Source organism: Balaenoptera borealis (assembly GCF_965194805.1).
Source record: "Balaenoptera borealis genome assembly, chromosome: 6".
In the NCBI taxonomy this organism is placed as follows: Eukaryota; Metazoa; Chordata; class Mammalia; order Artiodactyla; family Balaenopteridae; genus Balaenoptera; species Balaenoptera borealis.
Window position 1 is genome coordinate 35,444,909 of NC_138863.1, and position 10,365 is coordinate 35,455,273.

At 39.2% G+C, this 10,365-nt stretch overlaps 1 long non-coding RNA gene across 1 annotated transcript in view; it reads left to right on the plus strand.

Annotated features, from left to right (window-relative positions):
• The window catches only part of LOC309631258, a 92,837-nt gene that overhangs the window by 58,282 nt on the left and 24,190 nt on the right, over positions 1 to 10,365 (plus strand). Inside the window, exon 2 of the long non-coding RNA XR_014246153.1 lies at positions 7,924 to 7,984. This is a non-coding gene — a long non-coding RNA (uncharacterized lncRNA). The remainder of the gene's footprint in view (positions 1 to 7,923; positions 7,985 to 10,365) is intronic.

Consider the following 10,365-nt stretch of genomic DNA (forward strand, 5'->3'; position numbering starts at 1 on the left):
ATTAATTTCCTGCCCATCTTGCATCCTTGGGGTGCAGCCCCTACCTTTGGTCACAATATTATTTTTATCACCATCTGGTGGTATCATAACAAAATTGCAGGGATAGCTATCAAAGTGAAACACCATCACCTGAGAGTAGATGACGAAAAACTAATCCCAGAGGTGAGAACAGCTCTGAGGAGGCAACACCATTCAGTGACATTTTTATTAAACCCAAAGACACATTAAAAACTTTACTAGAATATGAAAATTTCAGAGAAATAGCTTAGTATTAAACTTTTTTTTTTAATGTGTTACTGGAATATAAAAAGTCTCTCCAGAGAAGCCTCCCACCACTAATGACTTGTGTTGAATTAAGTAGTGTTATACTTGAGAAAGTTTTACCTTTCTCCCAATGTAAATCTATTTAAAGGTAAGCTAAGCTCAAGTAAAAAAAAAAAAAAAAAAAAAGAAAAGAAATCCCAGTGTAGGCCTGCTGCTAATGCTTTATACATCCCATTTATAAAAGGACTGGTTGGTATGATGTTGTATATTGATATCTGATAGGCCTGTTGTTATATGTTGATTATTTCTGTATCGGCCCAACTGGAAATTATGGGTTGTGTGGTTTTCAGTACATAATCATTTGTTTTTAGTATGAGCTATGTGATAAAAACTTATAAAAATTTGGAATTTTCCTAATTTTGAAAGTGTTTTGTACTATGATTTTAAAAAGAATAAAGTCTAAAATAGTATGGAAAAATTTCAGTCCCATATTAGACGTCTATGAATCTGCACATGGTACTAGAATTGGCCTAGGGCTGCTTCTAGTTCAGGCTATCTGTATGGCTGTCTATTCTTCCTTCCTACAGATCTAAGAGATCTGTCTGGTTTCCTCTAGGGAAATAAGAAAGGCATAACTCAGGTAATGGCAGAGAAAAGTTTTTAAAAGAGTTAAAAAATCTTACATTCCTTTGGTAAATGTCCTTGCTTGATAATTCCTGTTGGCTCTTCCTCTATGCCTGATAGACTTCTCACAATCAATATGGCTAAAACTTGAGTTAATCTTTTCCTTGCCAAACCTATCAATTCATCATTGATTACCAAACTGTGCTGCTGGCACTATTTCCACCCAGTCCACCTGACTAGAAGCTTGAGTCACCTTTGACTAGTCCTTGTCCTTTATCTCTATATCAAATTGATCACCAAGTACCTCCCCAGGATATATCCAAATGGTTTCTTGGTTCCATTATCACTGTCACCGTCTGATTTAGACACAACTGTTTTTCACTTTGACTTTGGTAAGGGTTCTCCATGGCTTCTCTCCTTCCTTCCCTACACTCTTCTTTCACATTTATTATCCATGGAACAGAAAGGTTATTTTTACAAAACATAGATATAATCATTTACCCCCTTGCCTAAAAAACAAAAGACAGTTATCCAAGATTTTTGTTGATAACTTTGGTCCACGCAAAATCTTTTCGATATTTAAGAAAGAATTGAGAATCATTACATTAATATTGCAACAAAGTTTATAGATAGGTGAAACTTAGTGAAGCAAGATCAGCACAATTTATTAGAACTTAGCCTAGGAAACTGTCCTTTATTACATTGAGAGTTATATCAGAATCCTGTTAAGATCATGAATTCTTATAGAGATATATCAATCTCTATCTGTACCTCAAAATGGAGACTTAAAACATTAATCAGTTAAAAGCTAAGCAGACTATATTATTAAAAGTTGAGTCATTTTTCTATTCAAATTAATTACCAAAATTACGTTAAAAAGTGACAAAGATAATGAACTACCACTATTCTTAGTTAATTCCAACAGACCATATATACTTTGAACAACAACAGAATAACACATATACTGATTTAAAGTGTTTTGAGGCCTAAAAGATAATTTTTAAATACAGTAATGTTTTTTCATAATTTTCTAATTATGGTAGCATGACATGTTATGCAATATAAACAATTAATAAACAATGTATTTTTTGCCTTCTTACCATTAAAAAATGTTGTTAGATATACCCAAAAGGTTGTATGTAAATATATGTAAATTACCAGATAATACGATAAACAACAGAAATCTGCCACCCACCCAAGAACAGGAACACTAGCTATAATTTCCATATATCTGTTTGTTCCTCTCCTATATAGCTCCCTTTTCTCCTGCAAAGGTAACCCAATCTGAGACAGCTGTGGTACCAGGAGTGGTTGGAGAAAATGGGTGATAAGATGAGATTTTGAAGCTGGATCATAACCTACTAATTGGCGATGAGGTCCCCATCACTGAGGTAGGAGGAGTAAATACAGTACCTGGCCCAAGGTGGCGAGCCATGGTTAACATTCTCACCAGAGGTGAATTGGGATGGTGTACTGGTGGGGTGTAGAACATTAGCTGGTGTGACATAACAGGCAGCTGAGAAGTATGTGGGGAAATGGTAACTTTAAGGGCAATGAGATTGGATGGCTATTGCTACTGTTGATGCCCTAGAAAAAAATGATGAAACACTGTAAGTGATGAACAAGTAATTTGAAAAGCTTGGTATGAAAACAGAGGGCTTCCCTGGTAGCTGACGAAGGGCTCTCATAAAAGAAACCAGATGGACACAATTATTGTAATGACTGGCTAGATTGGAGGGACAGCCAAAGGAGACTACCCTACAAAGACTTACAGAGAAGGGTAATAGAACATGGCATTCTTAGACGCAACATAGATGGGCAGCTGACAAGGGTACTACTCAGTTTTTACTGTCAGAAAAAAAACAAAGATAAAGGAACAAAAGACTAAGGGTAGTAGCCCCAGTAAAAAGTCATAATCTTTTGCTTAATTTCTGTACGTGCACCAGTTTTCAAACTTAGAACCTAGAAAGTGAAGAGAAGACCAGGTCTCCAGGAGGAAGAACTAAGTACGCCATGGCGAGTATATGTGGTAGTGACTAGCCTAGAGCTTCCCCACAGGGACCTATGGCCATTTACTCTGGCAACTGTATATTTGGGAAAGGGCAGTACCCAAATATTCCCAGGACTATTGGATAGGTGTCATCATGGCCTATTAGCGTGGAGAACAGTAAGGCCAAGTAATGAATGAAGCCCTGGCCAAAGTCAACTTACAGCGGGTCTCCTGGGTTCATGGACTCACCTCGTCCATAGTCATTTCTTTGGTCTCGGAATATATAGTTAGAATTCCTATGCATGGCAATTACAATACTTCCCATATTGGATCTTTTGCCTGTGGGGAAGGCAAAGTGGAGCCCTCTGAAACTGCTTCTCTGGGGGTGGTAGTAGAGATTGATGTCACTTTTAAGGCTCTAAAGCAGCTTGGGAAACTTTCTCTTGAAGGGCCAGATGACAAATGTTTAAGGTTTTGTGGGCTTAATGGTCTCTGTTGTAACTATTGAAAGTTGCTCTTGTAGCAAAAAGTAGCCACAGGCAATATATAAACAAATGGGCATGGCTGTGTTTCCCCAGATATGGTTCACTTCTGCTGGTGGCCTCGGGCTCTGTGCAGGGGAACACTTCAGCCTCCCTGGGGGTCTTGGCTAGCACAAGGAGTCTCAAGTTCCTTTTACTCTTGCCACAGTGGGCCATGCTATTGTCCAACCAGCCTCAGTAACCCTGTCCCTTCCAGCTGCCCCAGCTCCTGCTACTTCTACTCTCAGGTGATCTGGGGGGGAAAGATCTCTGAACATATCCCCTGTCTCTTGTGAAGCCAGTCATGTCTCAGTGTGCCTTCAAGAGGATTTAGCAGCAAGAGGGTCCCTCAGAGCATCTAGTTAGCCATAGTGGTGGAAGTGATGACCTTTGTTTTTAAAATACAATAGACAAGGATTTACTAAGCCAAACGTGCGAGACCCTGTTCTTTTACTCCATACATGTAATCGAGCATGACTCTGATAACAGTTTTTTGAAGCTAACTGTGTGCTTTAGATAAATATTTTCTGGAAAATATTTTATCTTTTAAGTATGGAAAATTTGAAATGTCTACAAAAGGAGAGATCATGGTAGAATAAGCCTTTATGTACTTTTTCATCCAACTTCAACAATTTTCAATTCATGGCCAGGCTAATTTCATCTGTGCTCTCCTCCTTCCTCTTGATTATTCTGAAGCAAATCCAAGACAGCCTATAATTTATCCATAAATATTTGAATAAGTATCTCTAAACAATAAAGACTATTTTTCAAAAACATAACCACCTAGAGATTTGACAATGATTCCTTTATGTCATCAAATGTAGTAGGGATATTAACCCTTTGTGATATCAAATTTTTTTCCAACTTTGTCAATTGTCTTCATACTTTGCTTATAGTGTATTTTTGCCATTTAAAAGTTATTTTTGTTTTATATAGTCAAATACATCAATCTTTCCCCTACTGCTCTGGGTATTTGAGTTCCAGTTAAGAAAGTTTTCCCCATTCCCAGATTTTAAATTCACTCATGTTGTTTTCTTCTAGTTATTATACGGCTTTACTTTTTAAAATAAATTTTACCATTTAAAAAAATTTATTTATTTTGGCTGTGTGGCATGGCTTGCAGGATCTTAGTTCCCCGACTAGGGACTGAACCCGGGCCATGGCAGTGAAAGTGCTGAGTCCTAACCACTGGACTGTCAGGGAACTCTCTTTACTTTTTTACATTTAAGTCTCCTATCCATCTGAAATTTATCCTGGTGTTTGGTATGAGGAATGGATCCAATTTTACATTATTCCTTGTAATTCTCCAATTATTCCTAACCATTGACTAAAACATACATTTTCCCCTCACTGATTTAAGACGTCAAGTTTATCATACATTATAATCTCATACGCAATTGAGTCTATTTCTGCATTTTCTATTCCTTTCCATGGGTCTTTCCCTCTTTTCATGTGCCAATACCATGCAATTTTAATTATAGAGGCTTGGTAACATATTTTAATAACTGATTCAACTACAGCTCCCCTACAACTGATCCTTTTTAAAAGATTTTCCCCTGCTATTCTTGCTTGTTTTTTTACAAATGAACTTTAAAATCAGCTTAAAGCCATCATTCTTAATAGATATGGTTTTTACTAAAACAGAAGTATTTTGCTAATTAAGTTATATTTACTATCTTACTTGCCTATACATAAATCAATATTTCTCAATCCACTGCAGTGATATTTATAAAAACCATGTATTACATAATATTGTATCCCTTATTTTGAACAATTTCTAGTATTTGTCTTTGCACTAAGCTGGAGAAGACACTAACAGAAGCTGAAGGTAGCTCACTAATGGCCTCTAGGCAAAATATCTGGTTGCCCCAGGTATAAGTAACTCTCATTTCTCTAACGTTTAAATAAATCCCTCCTTGTTGGAGATCATGTCCTTTCAGAGGGATAGCACAGTGCTGGTTACTTAGTAGCTGCTTAGTAAGTGTTAGTTGGCTTTTACATGGCAAATACACATTCTCATTATATTGTTTATATTTATAAAGAACTTACCAGAAGCAAAGTAGGGTGCTGAGCACTGTGCAAGGCATAAAGATGAGATGCGACTGAAGAGTTTACCTTCAGTAACTATCCCACAAGGCCCACAACCCAGAAGAGATGTGTAGACGAATGCTACGGAAAAAGAAAAGAAATGAGTTCCAGCTGGAGGACTGAGCAACAAGTTAGTATGCCAGAGTCTTGTTTGTTATGAGAATTAACCAACTAAGAACTCTTACCTATTGGGGAATCAGGGTAGAACTATCAGTTTGTCTAATTGGTTTGCATGGAGAGAAATTAATGCACGTTTCCATGTAAAGCAGTCAATTTTTTCCTTCCACATTTACTTACTGTCCTGTAGATATGCCCCAGAGAAGTACATATTTTTGGCTGGTGAGAAGGTAATGAGTTACTTGTAAGTCATTATTATAAAGAAGCTATTACTCCAGAATCACATTCAGGAAGGATTCCTCATCTGGATGCAAGGCACACCATTGCCTGATTAAGCCCTGGGAAGAGTTGGTGCACCCTGATGTAGGAGGGAGGGTGCGGCTCGGATATGGCTTTAGACTGCAATGTATTTCTGACTGCAAAACAAAATGACATGAGCTGTGAAGGACTAAGCGAAGCAGAGAAATCGGCTCTCTAGGGCTGACCCGTGAGCCCAGCCAACAACCAGCCATGAGCTCCCTTTTGCTTTGTCTTTGAACAACCTCATCATTCCCTTAGCTGTGTGTCCAACAAAGGTTGTCCAGCTCTTGAACCTCTGGTGTGGAGGTGTGAGGTCTGGGACGTTTCATGCGGGAAGAAGTGGCTTCTGTGGACGTGCTCTAGGGAGGCACCCAGGTAGAAGCCTCTTCGGGCATCCCACTGAGCCCCTAGAGGCTCTTACCGTGCCCCCTACCCACCCTGCTCTCAGCCTGCTGCTGATTCTGCATTTGCCATCCATTCACTTCAACTCGTGGGAAGGTGGGCCCTTCAGAAGAGATGCCGAAAGTAGGAGAACAGCTGTGAGGGGAATCCCTCAATGTTGGGCATGCCCTTGCCCCAGAAGATGAATTCCTGGATGGTTGTCAGGCAAACAGGCAGAGACACATCTCATACTACACTCTTTCGAATAAAAATATCGTTTTATTTAAAATTTTATAAACCCAGCTGTGGTTAATTTTATGTGTCATCTTGACTGGGCCATGGGGTGCCTGGGACCCTGACTAACGTACCAGCCTTGTGATAGCATTGCTCATTTTGTTGAAATGTTCAGTATGACACAAATGGTACAGACACAAATGATAACCTGATTCATTCTCTTACTACATCCTTGGGAGTGTTATAAAGAGTCAGAGAGGATGACTTCGCCAAAGCAAAAAAAATCTGCGGTTGTAACTGGAAATAGATGATAAGACACGTGACTCACATGTTAATTTCTAGTAAACCATATTGCATCCTGAGAAACACTCACTTTCATGTAAAACAGAATCTTTTGCTTTCTGTATCTTTGTGGAGATCTGAAAGAGTTTCTAGTTGTCATTTCGAGAATTTTTTGAGGCACATGAGGTAGGTGTCATTACTAAAATCTCACTAGATTTCTCATTTGAGTTTTGTCAGTGATACGTTATCATTCAGACAATATATATGCCATCAAAAGATACTATGGGGCTTCCCTGGTGGCGCAGTGGTTAAGAATCCACCTGCCAATGCAGGGGACAGGGGTTCGAGCCCTGGTCCGGGAAGACCCCACATGCCGCGGAGCAACTAAGCCCCGGGCACCACAACTACTGAAGCCCGCGCGCCTAGAGCCCGTGCTCCGCAAAAAGAGAAGTCACCGCAATGAGAAGCCCACGCACCGCAGTGAAGAGTGGCCCCACCTCGCCGCAACGAGAGAAAGCCTGCGCACAGCAATGAAGACCCAACGCTGGCAAAAATAAATTAAAAAAAAAAAATACTATGGCCAGAGTGACTTAATAAAAACTACAGCATCCCGTGGCCCAATGTTACTTAGTGTATTATCCAAAAAACCCCACAGCCTAGCATCCAAAGGTAATTAAAGAGCCATTCACATCTTTAATTGTGTTTTTCAAAGAACTTTTATCATCCACTTATTGAATGGTTTTACTTTATGATCTAGTTCACAACCTTTAGAAACCTTCCTGAGGGTCTTTCTTCCTCTCCAGTTTTCTCAAACACCAAGAAATGAGGAGATTCTCATTCTTTTAACTTACTCCTCACCTTCTCATCAGCTCTCTTCTCTGTCTGTGTCTCAGCCCCCATGGCCCTGGTCTCCTCCCCACTTCCTCGTACATTTCTGGTCCTATTTTTCTCCTGTTCATTTACCCAATTCTGACTCTTAGAACCTGGAACCTGGGCTGGCCAAGAAAGAAGACTATTTGTAAAGTAGGGGAGAGGAAGAAGTTGAGAGGACAAAACTGTAAGTCTTTTTCAAGATGAAATCTTAAAATGCTGATCTTTATTTTCTCTCATTGTCACACTTAGAGGTAGCACTTCACGTCAGCCAGGGACAAGAGCCATATTAGCTGTCGCTTCAAGATCCTGGGTATGTTTCTGTTTTTCCTTTTTCTTCTTTAATTGAAGTATAGTTGACTTACAATGTTGTATTAGTTTCAGGTGTACAACATAGTGATTCAATATTTTGATAGATTATACTCCATTTAAAGTTATTACAAAATAATGGCTACATTTCCCTGTTATACAATATATCCTTGTTGCTTATCTATTTTATACATAGTAGTTTGTATCTGCTAATCCCCTACCACTATCTTACCCCTCCCCCTTCCCTCTCCCCACTGGTAACCACTAGTTTGTTCTCTATATTTGTGAGTTTGTTTCTGTTTTGTTATATTCACTCATTTGTTTTACTTTTTAGATCTCACGTGTAAATAATAACATAAAGTATTTGTGTTTCTCTGTCTGACTTATTTCACTAAGTACAATAACCCTCTATGGTACATGTTGCTGCAAATGGCAGAATTTCATTCTTTTTTATGGCTGAGTAATATAGTCCACTATATGTGTGTGTGTGTGTGTGTGTGTGTGTGTGTGTGTGTGTCTCCCCACATCCTCTTTATCCATTCATCTTTTGATGGACACTTAGGTTGCTTCTATATCTTGGCTATTGTAAATAATGCTGCTCTGAACATTGAAACATTGGGGTGTGAGGTATGTTTCTTTTATCCATAGTTGCCTGCACAGTAGCCCTGGATTGCCCATCAGAAGAAAGCTGGCACATCTCTGAGACTTTGCCAAGCTCCATCCAAACTCTCTTGTGTGTTTGCTCATCCTTTTCAGTGATCCAAGACACTTGGACCCCTCCTCCTATATACAGATGGTGTCAGGCATTGACAACCAGAGGCTGTGTGACAGAATGGAAAAAAAGCCTCTGTGCTGGTGCAGGGTTGGACCCCTGTTGTACATACTACTGGCTCATTTTATCTCCCAGGACAACCCTGTGGTATGGGCAGGGGCAAGTATGAATATTACTCTTCTCATTTAATAGCCCAGCAGGCTTGGCATTTCTGTTAAATGTTGGTGAGTGCTTCAAAGCAGTAGGGAGAGTTGTTCAGACTAACTGTAATTTTATTAACTCACATTAAGCATCCTGGATAGTTTTTCCATTTTTATACTAAAAAAAGTCTATATTCAGATATGAAGTAAACATCTCTTTTTTTTCCACTAGAAATCACACACTGCATCTTTTACAAAGAAAAATATTGAATTTATAAGCATACTTATACTGTAATCATTTCCTGTGATTACTTTTCATTTTTATGCTAATATAACTAGAATTTATGTAGTGCATTATTTTTCCATAGTGCGTGTATTCTGATAGATACAGAAAAAGGAAAAGCACCCAAAAACATATTCTGAGAAGAGCCATAAATATACATTTTCATCATCCTTATTAGAAAAACATTCTTTATTCTCTCTTCTCTCTCTCGCCTCATTAGAAACAATCCGTAATATTTATATACATTACATAGATTTATAAATAGATTTATTTATAGAAATAAAGTAGATATGGACCTTAGTACACTAAAGAACAAGTCATTCATAGATTTCTGTGACTCTCCTAAATTTGCAGCCTGTTCAGATACATGACCTGACGTTTCCTTGGTCTGTGAGGTTTTGGGAGACCATTATGCAGATTACGAACTCACCTCTTGGTGAACTGATTGTTCTGATTGACACAAATTATCTTTGGGCAACAATACGTGTATAAGGGGGGTGCTTAAAGGCATGACCCTTGACAGCCCAAGGAATATACCTGAGATGAAAAAGGAAGAGACCTGGCCATAACAGCTCAGATGTCCATACTATGAACATTGGCCAAGCAAGGTTTCTAGAGACACCCCATGTCTTATGAGATGGTGGCGGGGCGGGGGTAGGGGAAGGACAAACTAAATGGCAGGTCTGCGTCACACTGAGGAGGTGGGATTTAACACCCAGTTGCTTGGCATTGTTTTCTCCACTTAAAGTTTTAATTTAATAATCAGCTTTGAGTTTCTTTTTCTGACCAGGAAAAACAAATCAAGCTTGAAATCTGTGGAAGTGTTTGCTTTCCTCATGACAGAAGCTCAGCAGCCTTCCTGTTCTAGGTACATTTATGGAGAGCAGCTACCTCAGGGAGCTGAGTTTGTCTCCATTTTTTAAGGGACTGAATAAAGATAGATATGATAGATATGATAGAGAATCACACCAAGACTGATAACGATTTCTGAAAAGAGAACTCAGATTGTGCCATGTTTGAGACACCAGCAGGGTCACCCCTGCCATTGTTCCAGTCATGGGCGTTGGCCTTCCCTGGACTCTTCTGACCTCATGGGCCTGTGTCCATCCTGAAACCCCCCAGGACAGAAGCCCATGCTGCAGGGCTGCTGCCTAATTGCTTGCTTTCTTGCATTGTTCCCCAAAGCTCAT